Raw genomic sequence first — 15,417 nt, forward strand, 5'->3', positions numbered from 1 at the left:
CAGCGCGCCCGCTGCGCCCAGCTCCCGCGCTCGGCCGACCCCGCACCCTCCCGGGCTGGGGGAGGGAAGCCAAGGGAGGAGGCCGGCCCTCGGCCTCGCCCGGAAAGCACCTGCGATCCCCTGCCCTCCGGGATCCGGGGCGCCCGCGTGTTCTCCCCACCCAAACCTGGAAATCCCCTGTGATCACTTGAAGAAATCCGGAGGCCAGCAACGAGGACCCCCTGGAACAGCGCTCTGGAAGCCCGAGGGGCGAGGCAGAGCTCCTCCCGCCTGCACTGTGGTGACCTGTGTCCACCCGGGTAACCTCAACCCAGTTAAGCCCAAAAAAACTCGACTCTTTGTAAATGGCAGCAAAGAAAAAACAATTCGTTCATAAACGAAGTCCAGAAACGGTATGATCGCTGTGTTCTGACAAACTTAGCCATTTGCCTTACTATTCCCAGAGTTCCCTCGCTTGCTTGCTTGAAGAAAAAAAAAATGTCTAGAGACCTATGGTTTCCATCATCCTCTAAATCCAGTAGTTCCCTGTCTGCAGATGGTGTTAAGGAAAAGGATGGATTGGAAAAGGTGAGAAGAATGAAAGCAGGGAGCGACTCCCACCTCAACAAACCACATCCACTTTAATAGAAAGGTGAGGAGGGACGCCATGGTGATCAGAATAGAGTCGGGAGAGGTGGAGGGACTTAAGTAGGGACCTAAGTGGGGGTGGCCACTCTGATCAGCCACCTAAAGAAGCTTGCAAGGTTGTGGCCTTCCCCTCACTCGTTGAAGAAATCATCCTTCGGGCCATTCACAGATCACCTCCCGAGAAAACAGGCATTTGCTAACTCTTCTGAGCAGTCCTGCTCTTCTTTGAGGTCCTCTTTGATATTGCAGATGGATTCCACGGTTCGTTTTCTAGCCTGTCTTCTGCCAAACGTTGCATTGGTGAGGAACAGGCTTGGTGTCTCATTCATCTTTGTTTTCCTAGTATCCGACAGCAAGTAAGTGGACAGTAAATGCTTTTGGAATAAGTGAAGTTATGCATTTTTGGCCCGGGGGAGAGGGGATTACAGGCATGAGCCACTTTGAACTCATCAACCAGTCCTTTTTATTTGATTCAGATCATTAAAGTTCACTGAAACCTTTATTTCTGCCATATTTTTTTGTTGTTACTACAAAGGTGATATACAGAGGGGCTACAGTTATATAAGTCAGGTAATGAGTACATTTCTTTTTGGACAATGTCACCCCTTCACTTGGCTGTCTGCCACTTTCCCCCTCAAAGGTTGGTCTCTCTCTCTCTCTCTCTCCTCTCTCTCTCTCTCTCTCTCATCCTAGGACTTGAACTCTCAGCCTGAGCACTGTCCCTGAGCCTCTTTGTGCTCAAGGCTGTAACACTCTACCACTTGAGCCACAACACCACTTCCAGCTTTTTCTGAGTGGTTTATTGGAGATAAGAATCTCACAGACTTTCCTGACCTGGCTGGCTTAAAAACAATCCTCCAATCTCAGCTTCCTGAGTATCTGGTATTACAAGCATGAGCCACCAGCACCCAGCTTACCTTTTCTTTTTCTTGTCCTTTTTTTTCCTAAACATCACTCTTCCTCTAAAATTCTTGCACCTGAGCTGGGAAGGTGGCTAAGTGGTAGAGCGCTTGCCTTGCATGCATGAGGCCCTGGGTTCGATTCCTCAGCACCACATAAGCAAAAAGAAAAAAGCCGGAAGTGGTGTTGTGGCTCAAGTGGTAGAGCGCTAGCCTTGAGCTGAAGAGCTGAGGGACAGCGCCCAGGCCCAGAGTTCAAGGCCCCATGACCGGACCCAAAAATAAAAAAATAAAATTCTTGCACCTGTGGTATGTTACTCTTATATCTGAATGTATTTTTATTGCTACATACTATGCTGTGCATTTCTTCCACTATACTAGAAAGAGAAGTCCCCCTGCTCATTAAATATTTACTGAGCCAGGCATTGGTGGCTCTCGCCTGTAATCCTAGCTACTCAGGAGGCTGAGATCTGAGGATTGCAGTTCAAAGCCAGCCCAGGCAAGAAAGTCCATGAGACTCCCATCTCCAATAAACCACCCAAAAACTAGAAGTGGCTCTGTGGCCCAAGTGGTAGAGCACTACCTTGAGCTGGAGAACTGAGGTTAGGCTCCAAGCCCAGAGTTCAAGCCCCATGACCAGAAAAAAAAATTTATTGAATGAGTGGATTAGTGAATGTCACAAACACTGACTGAATACCATGGGTCTAGTACTGTTCTTGGCTTAGTTGACACACAGCAATGAAAAAGACCTAGAAGGTCTTTTTTCCCAGTGAACCTACAAATGAATGAATGAAGAAAGAAATTCATGAAATTAATCCTTCCACACATTTTCCCTCTATTAAAAAATTGTTCTGGAAGTTTCCAGGGTATTATTTATGTTATCACTAATAAATTTTGTTACTTTCTACTCACTCAGAAAGTAATAATGTCAACAAAGTTATTAGAATATCACCCACATAAAATGCTAGGGCTGGGAATGTGGCTTAGTGGTAGAGTGCTTGCCTAGCATGCATGAAGCCCTGGGTTCAATTCCTCAGTACCATGTAAACAGAAAACACGGGAAGTGGCGCTGCGGCTCAAGTGCTAGAGTGCTAGCCTTGAGCAAAAAAGAAGCTCAGGGACAGTGGCTAGCAAGGCCCTGAGTTCAAGCCCCAGGACTGGCAAAAAAAAAAAAGGAAAGAAGGAAGGAAGAGGAAGGAGAAGGAGAAAGAGAAGAAGAAGAAGAAGAAGAAGAAAAGTAGCTGAGGAGTGAGGTCCCACACTGCAATCCAGGAGGCTGAGACCTGCAGGAACTTGATGTTAGAAGCCAGCTCAGAAAACTCCAAGAGACTGTCTCTAATTAACAAGTAAAAAGCTGGACTAGAGATGTTGCTCAAGTGATAGAGCACTAGCTAAAAGAAAGCCAAGCTATTTGGGCTCTAGTAAGTCACACCTATAATCCTAGCCACTCAATAGGCTGAAGTCTGAAGATAGCAGTTCACAACCAGCCAGGCAGGAAAGACTATGAGACTCTTTTTTCTTTTTTTGCCAATCCTGGGGCTTGAACTCAGAGCCTAGGCACTGTCCCCGAGCTGCTTTTTTGCTCAAGGCTAGCACTCTACCACTTGAGCCACAGCACCACTTCCCGCTTTTTCTGTTTATGTGGTACTGAGGAATCGAACCCAGGGCTTCATGCATGCTAGGCAAGCACTCTGCCACTAAGCCACATTCCCAGCCAAAATATTTTTAATGTGTTATTATTAATGGGAAATGGGTTACCACTTCGTAAGTTGGGTAAGGAGTACATTTCTTTTGGAGAATGCCACCCCTTCCTTTGCTTTCCCCAGTTTCTCCTTCCCATCCCTGTCCACAAGTTGCATAAATCATTTTCAACATAGTGTATACTGAATGGCATGACTGCATTTGTTCACCCTTCCTCTTTCCCTTTCTGCATCCCTTTTTGCCCTCCCAAAAGAAAAAAAAAACCAAAAGCAAAATCAGACACTACCACCACCAACAAAAACACTAACAAAAAATGCATAAATGCTTTTACATAACTATTCATATATTGACTTTTCTTTTTCCTCTGTATACATTATGTCTCTGGTTTTTACCTAGCGATATGTACATTCCTACCATGCCAAAAATTATTAATTTTGTGTGTATCTATGTGCACATGCATGTGTGCATGTGTATCAGTTCTGGGGCTTAAACTCAGGGCCTGGGCACTATCTTGAGCTTTTTTTGTTCAAGGCTATTGCTCTACCTCTTGATCCACAGCTCTGTTGTCTCCTGACATTCCTGCCCAGGCTGGCTTTTTTTTTTCTTTTTTTTTTTACTGTAAAGGTGATGTACAGAGGAGTTACAGTTCCATAAGTCAGGTATTGAGTACATTTTTTCTTTTTCTGGGTCCGGTCATGGGGCCTGAACTCTGGGCCTGAGTGCTGTCCCTCAGCTCTTCAGCTCAAGGCTAGCGCTCTACCACTTGAGCCACAGGGCCACTTCCTGCTTTTTTTTCTTTTTGCTTATGTGGTGCTGAGGAATTGAACCCAGGGCCTCAGGCATGCAAGGCAAGCGCTCTACCACTGAGCCACCTTCCCAACCCCTGAGTATATTTCTTTTTGAACAGTGTCACTCCCTCCCTCATTTTCTCCCAGTATTTTCCCCTCCCGACCCCTCTTCTCCCCAAGTTGTAAAGTTTATTTCCAACATAGTCTTTGGTGAGTATCACTGCTGAATTACTTTAAGCCATGATCCTCACTCACACTCAACCTCATGAGTAGCTAGGATGACAGGCAGGAGCCACATACCCGCTTTGTCTGCAGAATGGGAGTGGGGGTTGTGTACTAAATTACATTTGATCTCTAGGCCATGGTTTACTGACTTGGGCCAATTAAAGATCTATTGTTTCAGGAACTGTTAGTTAAATCACATTAGGTTGCAATAAAGCCTATCATCAATCCTTAGGTGATTGGATTAAAAAGTCTGACATTCCACCCATTGGTGGACCACCTAGGATGCTGAGAACTTAGTTATGTTTTCTCTATGAGACTTTGTGGTTCCATACTGTTTTAGATTCCCTTTGCATCTCCCCATTCCTTTGCATTAATTACTGCTACTAAGTATTCCTCCTTCAGTGGCTCAAGACCCTGAAATCTTTTAGAGAATGGAAAATCAAAGTCAGTCTTCCTGTTGCTATGGGGCATAAAGTCTCTTGTCCTTGCTTTCTGTCAATGAGACTAGATGTGATCTCAGCTCCTTGGATGACCCACAGAGCCCCACATACTTTGGAGATCATAACCAGTGGTGATTGTTTATAGAGAAAGAGCCAGGCTCCAGAAACACGGAATAATTGGTTGAAGCTAGTGAGCACTAAATATAGCATAGGGTCCCCACAAATGATTATCATCAGGCTGCAGAGATACTATGGGGTGAGGGGGTGCAAAAGCCAGAGGTGGAGCTGTCTCTCAAGTAACAGAACACAAACCTGAGCAAAAAATTTCTGTAATCCTAGTTACTCAGGGAGCTGAGATCTGAGGATTGCGGTTCAAAGCCGGCCTGGACAGAAACTCTTACCAATAAACCACCAGAAAACCGGAAGTGGCGCTGTGGCTCAGTGGTAGAGTCCCTGCCTCGAGCTGAAGAGCTAAGGGAGAGCACTCAGGGCCCAGAGTTCAAGTCTGGTGACCGACCGAAAAAAAAAAAAAAAAAAAGAGGTAGGGGCAGATCATGAGGTAGGTCCCTGATGGAATTTCTCCCTCAGAAGGCTACTCCTTTTTTTTTCCTTTTTTGAGGGAGAATATTTTAATATCCACAATTGGGAGGAGTGAGCTACATCCCCAGGCTGATTTCAGAGTCAAAGGAGACAAAAAAAAAAAACTTTGCATGTACTCAGATAATTCCAACTTATGTGGCTGGGTCTTGTGTTTTCTCAACCCAGGCCCTGATCTCTTTGATCTAACAGATTTACCTTCGCTGGACACTCAAATATCATTAAGCTCAAGACTGTTCAAAATCCTGAGTTTAGTCTTCAGAATTTTCTTTTTTCCTGCTGAGGAATGAACACAGGGCTTGCATGCTAAGTACATACTCTACCAGTGATCTACTCCCACAGCCCTGGTCTTCAGTTTTTCCTGCTCTCACACAGCAAGAGTTAAGACTTTCCCTTGGCAGCTCCTAAAGAGGCCTTCTGATCTTCAGACTCAATTTTCAATAGTATTAACTGTCCTGGACTTTGTGGTGTGCTTGTGTGCTTATGTGTGCGTGTGTGTGTGTGCGCACACATGCTTGCCCACACTACATATGCACGCACTCACCAGTACTGGGACTTGAACTCACAGCCTTATGCTCTCACTTGGTTTTTTATAGGGCTGGTGAGCCCTTCCAGTTCTTCTTCAACATTTTGTTATGATGGAATTGCTCCCCTAGCACAATTCTTATGCTGAAGTTCTACCCCATAATGGGATTCTCTCTTTCTCCCCCCCCTTTTTTTTTGGTCAGTTGTGGGGCCTGAACTCTGGGCCTGGGTGCTGTCCCTGAGCTCTTCAGCTCAAGGTGAGCACTCTACCACTTTGAGCCACAGCACCACTTCTGGCTTTTTCTGCTTATGTGGTGCTGAGGAATCGAACCCAGGGCCTCATGCATGCAAGGCAAGCACTCTACCACTGAGCCACCTTCCCAGCCTCTCCCCTTTTCTTATTCTTGTCCTTTTCCTTCCTTCTCCTTTCCTAGAAGAACAGTAAGAGGGTAGACGCCCAAAAGCCACTAGAAAAGGCCTCAGAAGGAAAGCTCCCTTGAAAGTACTTTGGTTTTGGTATTCCAGACTCCACAGGGAGAGAAATGCATTTCTGTTGTTTAAATCTTATTGCCAGCCTGAGCAAACTAAGGATAGTCAATACAATTACTAACATGTTCATTCCATTGTCCTGGAATTAATTGCTTCCTCTTTTTGTTGTTGTTGTCAGTCCTGGGGCTTGAATTCAGGGCCTGGGCATGGACTGTCCCTGAGCTTTTTTACTCTCGGCTAGTGCTCTACCACTTTGAATCACAGTGACACTTCTGGTTCTCTGGAGGTTAATTAGAGATAAAAGTCTCATGACTTTCCTGATATGGGCTGGCTTGGAACTGCAATCCTCAGATTTCAGTGTCCTGAGTGGCTAGGATTATGTCTCATATTTTTTAATAGGCTTGATCAGTTGTATTGTTATGGATAGTCCCCTCCAATGGAGCATTCTTCTAAGTCACATTTGGTGAAAGTCTTTCTTCCCTGACTTTCAAGTCAAGATTTCTTTATGTAATCCATGTTGTTCTCAAACTCCCTATCTAGCTCAGGATGGCCTACAACTTGAGATCCTCCTGCTTCTACTCCCTGAGTACTAGGATTACAGCTTTGTGCAATCACACCCAGGTGAAAGTTGTAACTGGGTTTAGTAAAACACGTGGTAGAGGTTATCCAGGTTCTAGATGGAACCTGGAATTGAGACCTCGCTGTCACGGAGACAGTGAGTGATTTGAGTCTAAACCCACAACTTCCAGCTACCTCCTTCTTGCACAACACCAGTGCCAACTGTGCTGACCTGGGCCTTCCAGGAAGCAGACACTGGAGCTAAGAGGGCAAGAGAACTGTTGGCAGGGTAAGTTTGTGAAAGATAAGTGGGCAAGATAAAGAAAGATAAGGCTGGGCAAACCAAACCATGATGCAGATCTGAAACTTGTGAAAAGAAGGAGAGGAAAGCAAGCTGAGTTCCAGTGGCCCGTGTCTGTAATCCTATCGACTCAGGAAGCAGAAATCTGAGGATTGAGATTCAAAGCCAGACTGGACAGAAAAATCTGAGGGGCTCTTATCTCCAATTAACAACCAAGAAGCTGGAGGTGGAGCTCTGGCTCAAGTGGCAGAGCACCAGCCTTTTGCCAAGAAAAGAAAAAATAAAAATAACCTAAAGGACAGGGTCAGATGCTGGTGGCTCATGTTGGTAATCCTAGCTACTCAGGATTAGAAGATCATGGTTTGAAGCCAGCCAAGGCAGGAAAGAGTTGGGGTTAGGATTTCTGTTTCTAGTTCAGGTTAGGGTTAGGGTTAGGGAAGGGCAAGCTTTAGGATCAAACTGAGTTTTCTACTAACAATTAGAAGTAAAATCATTGTGCAATTTTATAGAGACTACAGTATTTTTCCTAATGTTTCCTTTTCAGGGTTGATTAGGGTGAAATTTAGAGTTAGCTGTCCAGTTAGGTTTAGGGATAGAGTTTGGCTTAAGAAATGGCTGCAATGTTAATAAGTAAATCTGAAACTTTTTAGGGTTGAGAAGTTCAGGAATACTTAGCTGTCAATGGAGAATAGAGCAGGTTTCATGGTATCAGAATTCAAGGCCAATGGATGGAAGGAATCATGTTAATTTAGACATTGGGGTTGGGAATTCTGTAGGATTTCGGGCAAGCTTCAATTTATTTCAAGAAGTTTCCGTTAGGATGAATCTGAACTCAAGTATTTTTCATTATCATTAGGATTGGGCTACCATTAGGATCAGGGTTAGAGAGAGGGTTCCAGCTGAGATTAGGGTTAGGAAAATGTGACACTAAGGGTCAAACTGAAAATTAATCTTAGAATGACAAGATGAGTAAAACTGGATGAATAAGAAATACAGGGTTGCTATTATTACTAGGGTTTGGATAGCATTAGTGTTAGGGTTAGCCTCAGTGCTCCAGTTAAGAGTTAGGTTTAGAATTAGAAAAAGAGTAAATATTGAGGCAAACTACCACCTATTTTATGAAGTATCAGTTGGTGCCAATCTAGCATGAGAGAATAGTGTATGAAGCTTACTTTTAGCATTTGAGGGTAATTTAGGCTTAGGGTAAGGGTTGATATTTCTAGTGCAGGTTAGGGTTAGGGCAGGGTAAGCTTTACGGTCAAACTAAGTTTTCTACTAAAAATTAGAAGTAAAACCACTGTGGAATTTCATGGAGACTATAATATTTTTCCTTACATTTATTCTTTGGTGTTAAAAATTAGGGTTAAACTTTTTTTTTATTTTTATTTTTTTTATTTTTGGGTCCGGTTGTGGAGCCTGAACTCTGGGCCTGGGTGCTGTCCCTCAGCTCTTCAGCTCAAGGCTAGCACTCTACTGCTTGAGCCACAGCGCCACTTTCGGCTTTTTTCTTTTTGCTTATGTGGTGCTGAGGAATCAAACCCAGGGCCTCAGGCATGTAAGGCAAGCACTCTACCACTGAGCCACCTTCCCAGCCCTAAAATTAGGGTTAAACTTTGAGTTAGCTTGCAGTTAAGTGTAGGGATAAGGTCTAGGTTAGGAAATGGCTGTGATGCCAAATAAACTGAAGCTTTTTAGTGTTGAGAAGTTCAAGAATACTGTCTTCAATGGAAAATAAGAGTATTTTTCATTATTTCAGGATTCAAGGTCAATGGATGAACCCAGGGCTGGGAATGTGGCTTAGTGGTAGAGTGCTTGCCTCATATACATGAAATCCTGGGTTCAATTCCTCAGTATCACATACACAGAAAAAGCCAGAAGTGGCTCTGTGGCTCAAGTGGTAGCGTGCTAGCCTTGAGCGAAATAAAGCTCAAGGACAGTGCCCAGGCATAGATTTCAAGCCCCAGGACTGGCACACACAAAAAAAGAAAAAAAAATCAAACCCAGGGCTTCATGCATGGTAGGCAAGCACTCTACCACTAAACTACAATCCCAGCTCCTGAGTGGAAACGTTCTACTGACTTTACTAACCTCTTCCAACTGTAACCATCGGCAACCTCCAGCCCCAATCCCAGACAACCGTGACAAGACCCTTGCCTCCAAAAGGACAGTCTTTCCCAAGTAGGGACCTTTCACTGATGGAGGGTGCTTTCTAACGTCCTTGTATTACACCATAACCTGGTAACCAATTATTTTATATTTGCATATGTATATGTGTATCTGCGTGTCTGACTACAAACCAAGCAGACCACCCTGCCTAGTCTGTCTGCCTAGTTCTGGGGAGAGTTGTTGAAGCACACCCTTCTGCAAAGTGGTAAAATGTCTTGACAAAATCTCATATATCTTTTGTGTATCTATTCATTTTCTGACACCAGAGGGTGGTTGTGTGCTTTCAACAGCACCTCAAAAAGAGTTCCTGCAGCCAGGCGCCGGTGGCTCACACCTGTAATCCTAGCTACTCAGGAGGCTGAGATCTGAGAATCGCGGTTCAAAGCCAGCCCAGGCAGGAAAGACCGTGAGACTCCTATCTGCAATAAACCACTAGAAAACTGGAAGTGGCACTGTAGCTCAAGTGATAGAGCGCTCGCCTTGAGCTGAAGAGCTGAGGGACAGCGCCCAGGCGGCCCAGAGTTCAAAGCCCCATAACCGACAAAAAAAAAAAAAAGAGTTCCTGCAAAAACATATGCCCATTTTGCACAAACCAGTATAAAAACATAATTGCAGCAAGTGGATGTAGGCCTTTTTCTGACTATAACAGAACTTTCTCCTTTACAGATCAATCTTTTACTGAATTTTCCTACCGATATTAATCCTATTTAGAAATAAACCAACGTAGATAATCTTGATTCTGAAAAGTTAAATCCTATACCAAGGGTGAGTTTCTAAGAATTTCTCTGAAGACTGAAGGTTGAAATCAGATAACACAATAACAGGACAGCAGTCCAGATTAGATAGCAAATCTGAAGATTTTAGTGAACTGCAAAGGAATTTTTACAACTATGATCAAAAGTATACCATAGAAAATTCTTTTTTTCCCATAGAAATTTACAGATCCTAATCAAATATTAAATTCTAGAAAGAGTCGTAATGCCATCAAGGCAGATAAAGAACAGTTTGGGGCCCAGCTGGAGACAATTCAGTATAATCTAAATGCCCCTTACCTATTTCAAGAGCCAATGAAATGAACTGATATCCCAGATGAGGAGGCAGAATCACTTTGGAGCAGTCAAATCTGAAGGAAGGTATTACAGAGATGCAGATTAGGAGAAATCATGCATCATCTGAAACAGCAGGACTTAGCCACTTGATTATCATCATATATGTAGGAGATATGCTGGTAGAACATGGATTGAATGAAACCATCCATATATATCAGAGGTGATATCTTTAGCTGACAATTCGTAATATCAACTTCTGTTAAAAGTTTACAAAATGTTTTCTCTTAAGTCATCAGGCTTGCCATAAACTGACCACATTGAGAACAAAGAAAGGATCTTCTCCTAGCTGGGAGTTTTGGGGTATTTTTTTTTTGCTTGAACTCAGGGCCTGGGCACTTCCCTGAGCTTCTTTTGCTCAAGGCTAGTACTCTCCCACTAAGCTACATTCCTAGGTGCCTGGCTGGGAGTTTTGAGGTTACTGACAAGTCACTGCTAATCAAATCTGAAGTGATCACCTCACAGTTCTTAAAAGATAACCTAACCTTCAAGGGGCAGGGAAGGTGGCTCAGCAGGAGAGTGCTTGCCTCGCATGCATGAGGCTCTGGGTTCGCTTCCTCAGCACCACAGAAGCAGAAAAAGCCAGAAGTGGTGCTGTGGCTCAAAGTGGTAGAGTGCTCACCTTGAGCTGAATTGCTGAGGGACAGTTCCCAGGTCGAGTTCAAGGCCCACAACCAAAAAAAAAAGATAACCTTCAAGAAATTTAAATTTAAATGCTGTATTCACTTAAAGAAGTTCTTGCTTACCAAAAGCATATGTACTTTTCTACTTTGTATGTGTGTGTGTGTGTGCGCGCGCGAGCGCACGTGTGTGTGCATGTGCTCACATGCATGCATGTGTGCCAGCCAGTACTCAAGGCCTGGGTGCTATTCCTTAGCTTTTTCACTCAAGGCTAGTGCTCTACCACTTGACCCACAGCTCCACTCCATCTTTTTGGTAGTTAGTTGGAAATAAGAGTCTCACAAACCTTCCTGCCCAGTCTGGCTTTGAACTATGATCCACAGATCTCTCTCAGTCTCCTGAATACAATTTAACATCATTACTAGTAACCACAGTGTTTCATCATTTCTATAGGAAGTAAATAAAACTATATAAAGTTTAGACAAAATACAACTGTAATTACTTGCCTGTTGGTGATTGTATTTGACAATATAAGTACATAACTTTAATATCTGTAAGTTCTTCCATTGAAAGAATAAAGAAAATTTTGTAAGTAATGATTGTGGTTTTTTGTTTTATAAAAGTTTGAAAATACGTTATTTTACTTGTTTGGAATTTATAAAACATACTTAAGCAATTGGATAGAATGAAATTACTATTTTTGTGAAGTTTTTGTTTTTTAAATGTTTTATTTCTAAAACATGAAATTTTTAAAATAAATTCTTTATTTGTAGTTACAAAAAATGGATTCAACCTTAGGTAATGTTTTTCAATATTGTTTAAAACAGCATGGGGCTCGGAAGGTGGCTCAGTGGTAGAGTGCTTACGTTGTATGTATGAGGCCCTGGGTTTGATTCCTCAGTACCACATAAGCAAAAAGAAAAAAGCCGGAAGTGGTGCTGTGGCTCAAGTAGTAGAGTGCTAGCCTGGAGCTGAAGAGCTGAAGGATAGTGCCCAGGCCCAGAGTTCAGGCCCCACAACCGGACCCTAAATAAATAAATAAATCAGCAAACCCTTTCTCCTAATGCAAACATAGGCATAACATCAGTATGAAGTACAGTCTAGTACTTGAGACGTTTGAAAGGTATTTCTGGAACTCTGAGTCACAGCTTGAAAAATCTTAAATCAGAGAATAAATTTCATCTCTTTTATATATTAAGTAGTAAGAGCAATCTGGCTACTATATGTTAAAACATTTTGGGGGAGGGGGGTCGGTCGTGGGGCTTGATTCAGGGTCTGGGTGCTTGAGCCACAGCTCTACTTTTTTGTGTGTGGTTAATTAGAGACTAGAGTTTCATAATAGTCTCCTGCCTGAGCTGGTTTTGAACTGTGATCCTTGGAGGATGTAGGTCTCCTGAGTAGCTAAGATTACAGGCATTAGCAACCAACACCTAGATTTATGTTTATTATTTTGATACCAGATTTTCACATATTTTTTAGGCTGATGTTGAAATCCTGGGTTCCCAGGAATCTCACCTCAGAGCCTCAAATGATGAAGACCTCTCTAGTTTTTTTGTTTTTGTTTTTTGTCAGTCAAGGGGCTCGAACTCTGGGCCTGGGCGCTGTCCCTCAGCTCTTCAGCTCAAGGCTAGTGCTCTACCACTTGAGCCACAGCGCCACTTCCAGTTTTCTGAGTGGTTTATTGGAGATCAGAATCTCATGGATTTTTCCTGCCTGGGCTGGCTTTGAACTGTGATCCTCAGATCGCAGCCTCCTGAGTAGTTAGGATTACAGGCATGAGGCACTGGCACCTGGCTCTATTTTTATTTTTTAATTTTTTGTCGGTCATGGGGCCTGAACTCTGGGCATGGGCGCTGTCTCTCAGCTCTTCAGCTCAAAGCTAGTATCCTGCCACTTGAGCCACAGCACCACTTTCAGCTTTTTTCTGCTTATGTGGTGCTGAGGAATCGAACCCAGGGCTTCATGCATGCAAGGTAAGCACTCTACCACTGAGCCACCTTCCCAGACCTATTTTTATTTTTTTTTAATATGGCACATTTTCAAGTAATTTTTCAATATGTTTTGTATTTTCAAGATTTTAGCCAGCAATGGTGGCCATGCCAGTAATGGGTGTGGAGGGTGAGGCAGGAGGATCACAAGTGGGCTGTGGCTCAAATAGTAGAACGCCGGCCTCGAGTAAAAGCAGCTCAGGGACAGTGCAGACCCCAGAAATGCACAAAATAATAATAAATATAAAAGCAAGCAAAAAAAATAGTGAGACACATGTTTTCCTGGATGAAAAGTGTTTCTGAAACATTGGGAAATATCTGGGGAAAGTTCTAGAACTTACTCTATACACAAAGAAAACAGAGCTAGGCCAGGTGCCTTTGGCTCATGCCTGTAACCCTAGCTACTGGCTAGGCTGAGGTCTGAGGATTGCAGTTTGAAGCCAGCCCAGGCAGGAAAGTCTATGAGACGCTTATCTCCAATTGAAAACCAAAAAGCCAGACGTGGATCAGCAGCTCAAGTGGTAAAACACTAGGCCTGAGTACAAAAGCTCAAGGACAGTGCACAGGCCGGGAGACAAACCCCAGGATAAGCATGCACATACACACACATACACACACACACACACACACACACACACACAACTCCAACTGGATCAACAAATTCAAAGAAAGAACTGAAACTTTAAATCTACAATTGGAAAACATAAAGAAAATTCTGTGCAAGTTATAGGCACAAGTGATTATTTTCTGAATAGGGCTCCAATTGCCTAGGAAACAAGAACAGAAATTGGCAAATAGGACTACATCAAATTTAAGAGATTTGCATGAAGCAAGATACCTTTGGGGAGGAACACAAGGCTGCAACTTCTCTGAATGTTCAAAATACTATGTATGCGGACACATCAGATAACAGCAAAACAATAGGGGTCACCCTAGGCTGTCTAATCACAGATTTAGAGTCCTTACATGCACTTCACCCCAAGAGATCACAAGAAAAATAGAAACAGAGAATCACAGAACAAAGCACTTATACCTAACACACACAAGCATGGAAAACGGCAAAGTGCCTTCCTCCCACCCCTCCTCACCCCCATCCTGTGCCTGCAGAACAGCTAAGCCACAAGAGCGACCCCAGGGCCCGGGACCCTCTAACCAGCATACACTGAGACACCAGTCTGCATCTGCATCTGCAAACGGAAGCAGAAAACTTTCAGCGCTTAGGGTCAGTTCAAACCAACGCCCTGTGCCAGGGACCCATGCTACAGGACACCCAGAGTGCTTGGCCAAACCCCTCTCCCCCAGCCTCCCCCCCCACGCCCAAGAAGGGACACCACACCTGAAGAGGGCAAAGAGGCCAGAGCCCTTCCTCATCCCCCACCCCGCAACCATCTGCTGCTTCCAACGGAAGACCACCAGTATTATACTGGGTAGGCACTAGGACCCTGCATTCTCCGCAGCCTGCAGAAAAACCTGACCTGCTAGAAGACAGCTGGGAAAATCTTCTCACACCTGGTGGCAGCCCCTCAACACCCCTCTCCCCCCCTTCCCCCCCCCAAGACTGAGCATGCGCCAGGCCCAGGGCTAAGGGCGCACCAGGCCGGACCACAGACCACAGCCCCTCACCCCGCGGGAAGTAAAGGCCAGCCCCGGACATTCGAGGGGGGACCATCTCCTGAGCAGCCCTGTGGGAGCCCGCCCCCACTGTGACCACGCCCCTCCCAATCCAGGACTCAGGTGGGGACAGCCTCCCATTAAGCCTAGTTGGAACGTTCCTGGCACCCCGCCCCCACTGCCCCACGCAGGGCTCAAATGAGATCGGGCGCTGGAACTGCCCCAGCCCCTCTGGAAATGGACCCCCGCCCAGGACTCCGGCCAGAACCAGCCCCTCACGACTAGCCGGAATTTGCTCACGCAAAACCGGGCCAAAACACTAGACTGGTGTGCACCACATAGTGGGAACCCGCCACTGGGCCCAAACCTCGGCCAGAATACCAGACAGCCCGGCACACCACAGAGCCCCAACAACTGACCAGGATGCATTACACTAGCTGCACCACACGGAGCTGAAGATTGCCAAATGCAAAGTCCAACAGAGATCCATTTAGCGCAGGACTACAAGGACTACAACAAAGTAAAAAGTTTCTGCACAGCTAAGGACATGATTACTAAACTCAAAAAACAGCCAACAAAGTGGAAAAAGATCTTTACAGCAATACATCAAACAGAGACCTAATATTATGTATATATGTGTGTGTATATAGATATAGATATAGATCGAGAAAGAGAGAGCATGCTCTCAGGAAATTAACCCCTCCCAAACTTACTAAGCCAATCACTAAAGGGTAAGGGAGTTAAGGAGAGACTTCTCAGAAGAAAAGTTAAGAAT

The 15,417-nt window shown here is 44.4% G+C and overlaps 1 protein-coding gene across 2 annotated transcripts in view; it reads right to left on the minus strand.

Annotated features, from left to right (window-relative positions):
* Stau2 (staufen double-stranded RNA binding protein 2) overlaps nt 1–15,055 on the minus strand; it is a 310,719-nt gene extending 295,664 nt beyond the window's left edge. For both annotated transcript variants that reach the window (XM_013028448.1, XM_013028445.1), the window contains exon 1: nt 15,029–15,055. The gene's annotated coding sequence lies outside the window, so the exon portion shown is untranslated. The remainder of the gene's footprint in view (nt 1–15,028) is intronic.
* Nucleotides 15,056–15,417: the final 362 nt, after the last annotated feature.

This window comes from Dipodomys ordii, unplaced genomic scaffold, assembly GCF_000151885.1.
Source record: "Dipodomys ordii isolate 6190 unplaced genomic scaffold, Dord_2.0 Scaffold109, whole genome shotgun sequence".
Lineage (NCBI taxonomy): Eukaryota > Metazoa > Chordata > Mammalia > Rodentia > Heteromyidae > Dipodomys > Dipodomys ordii.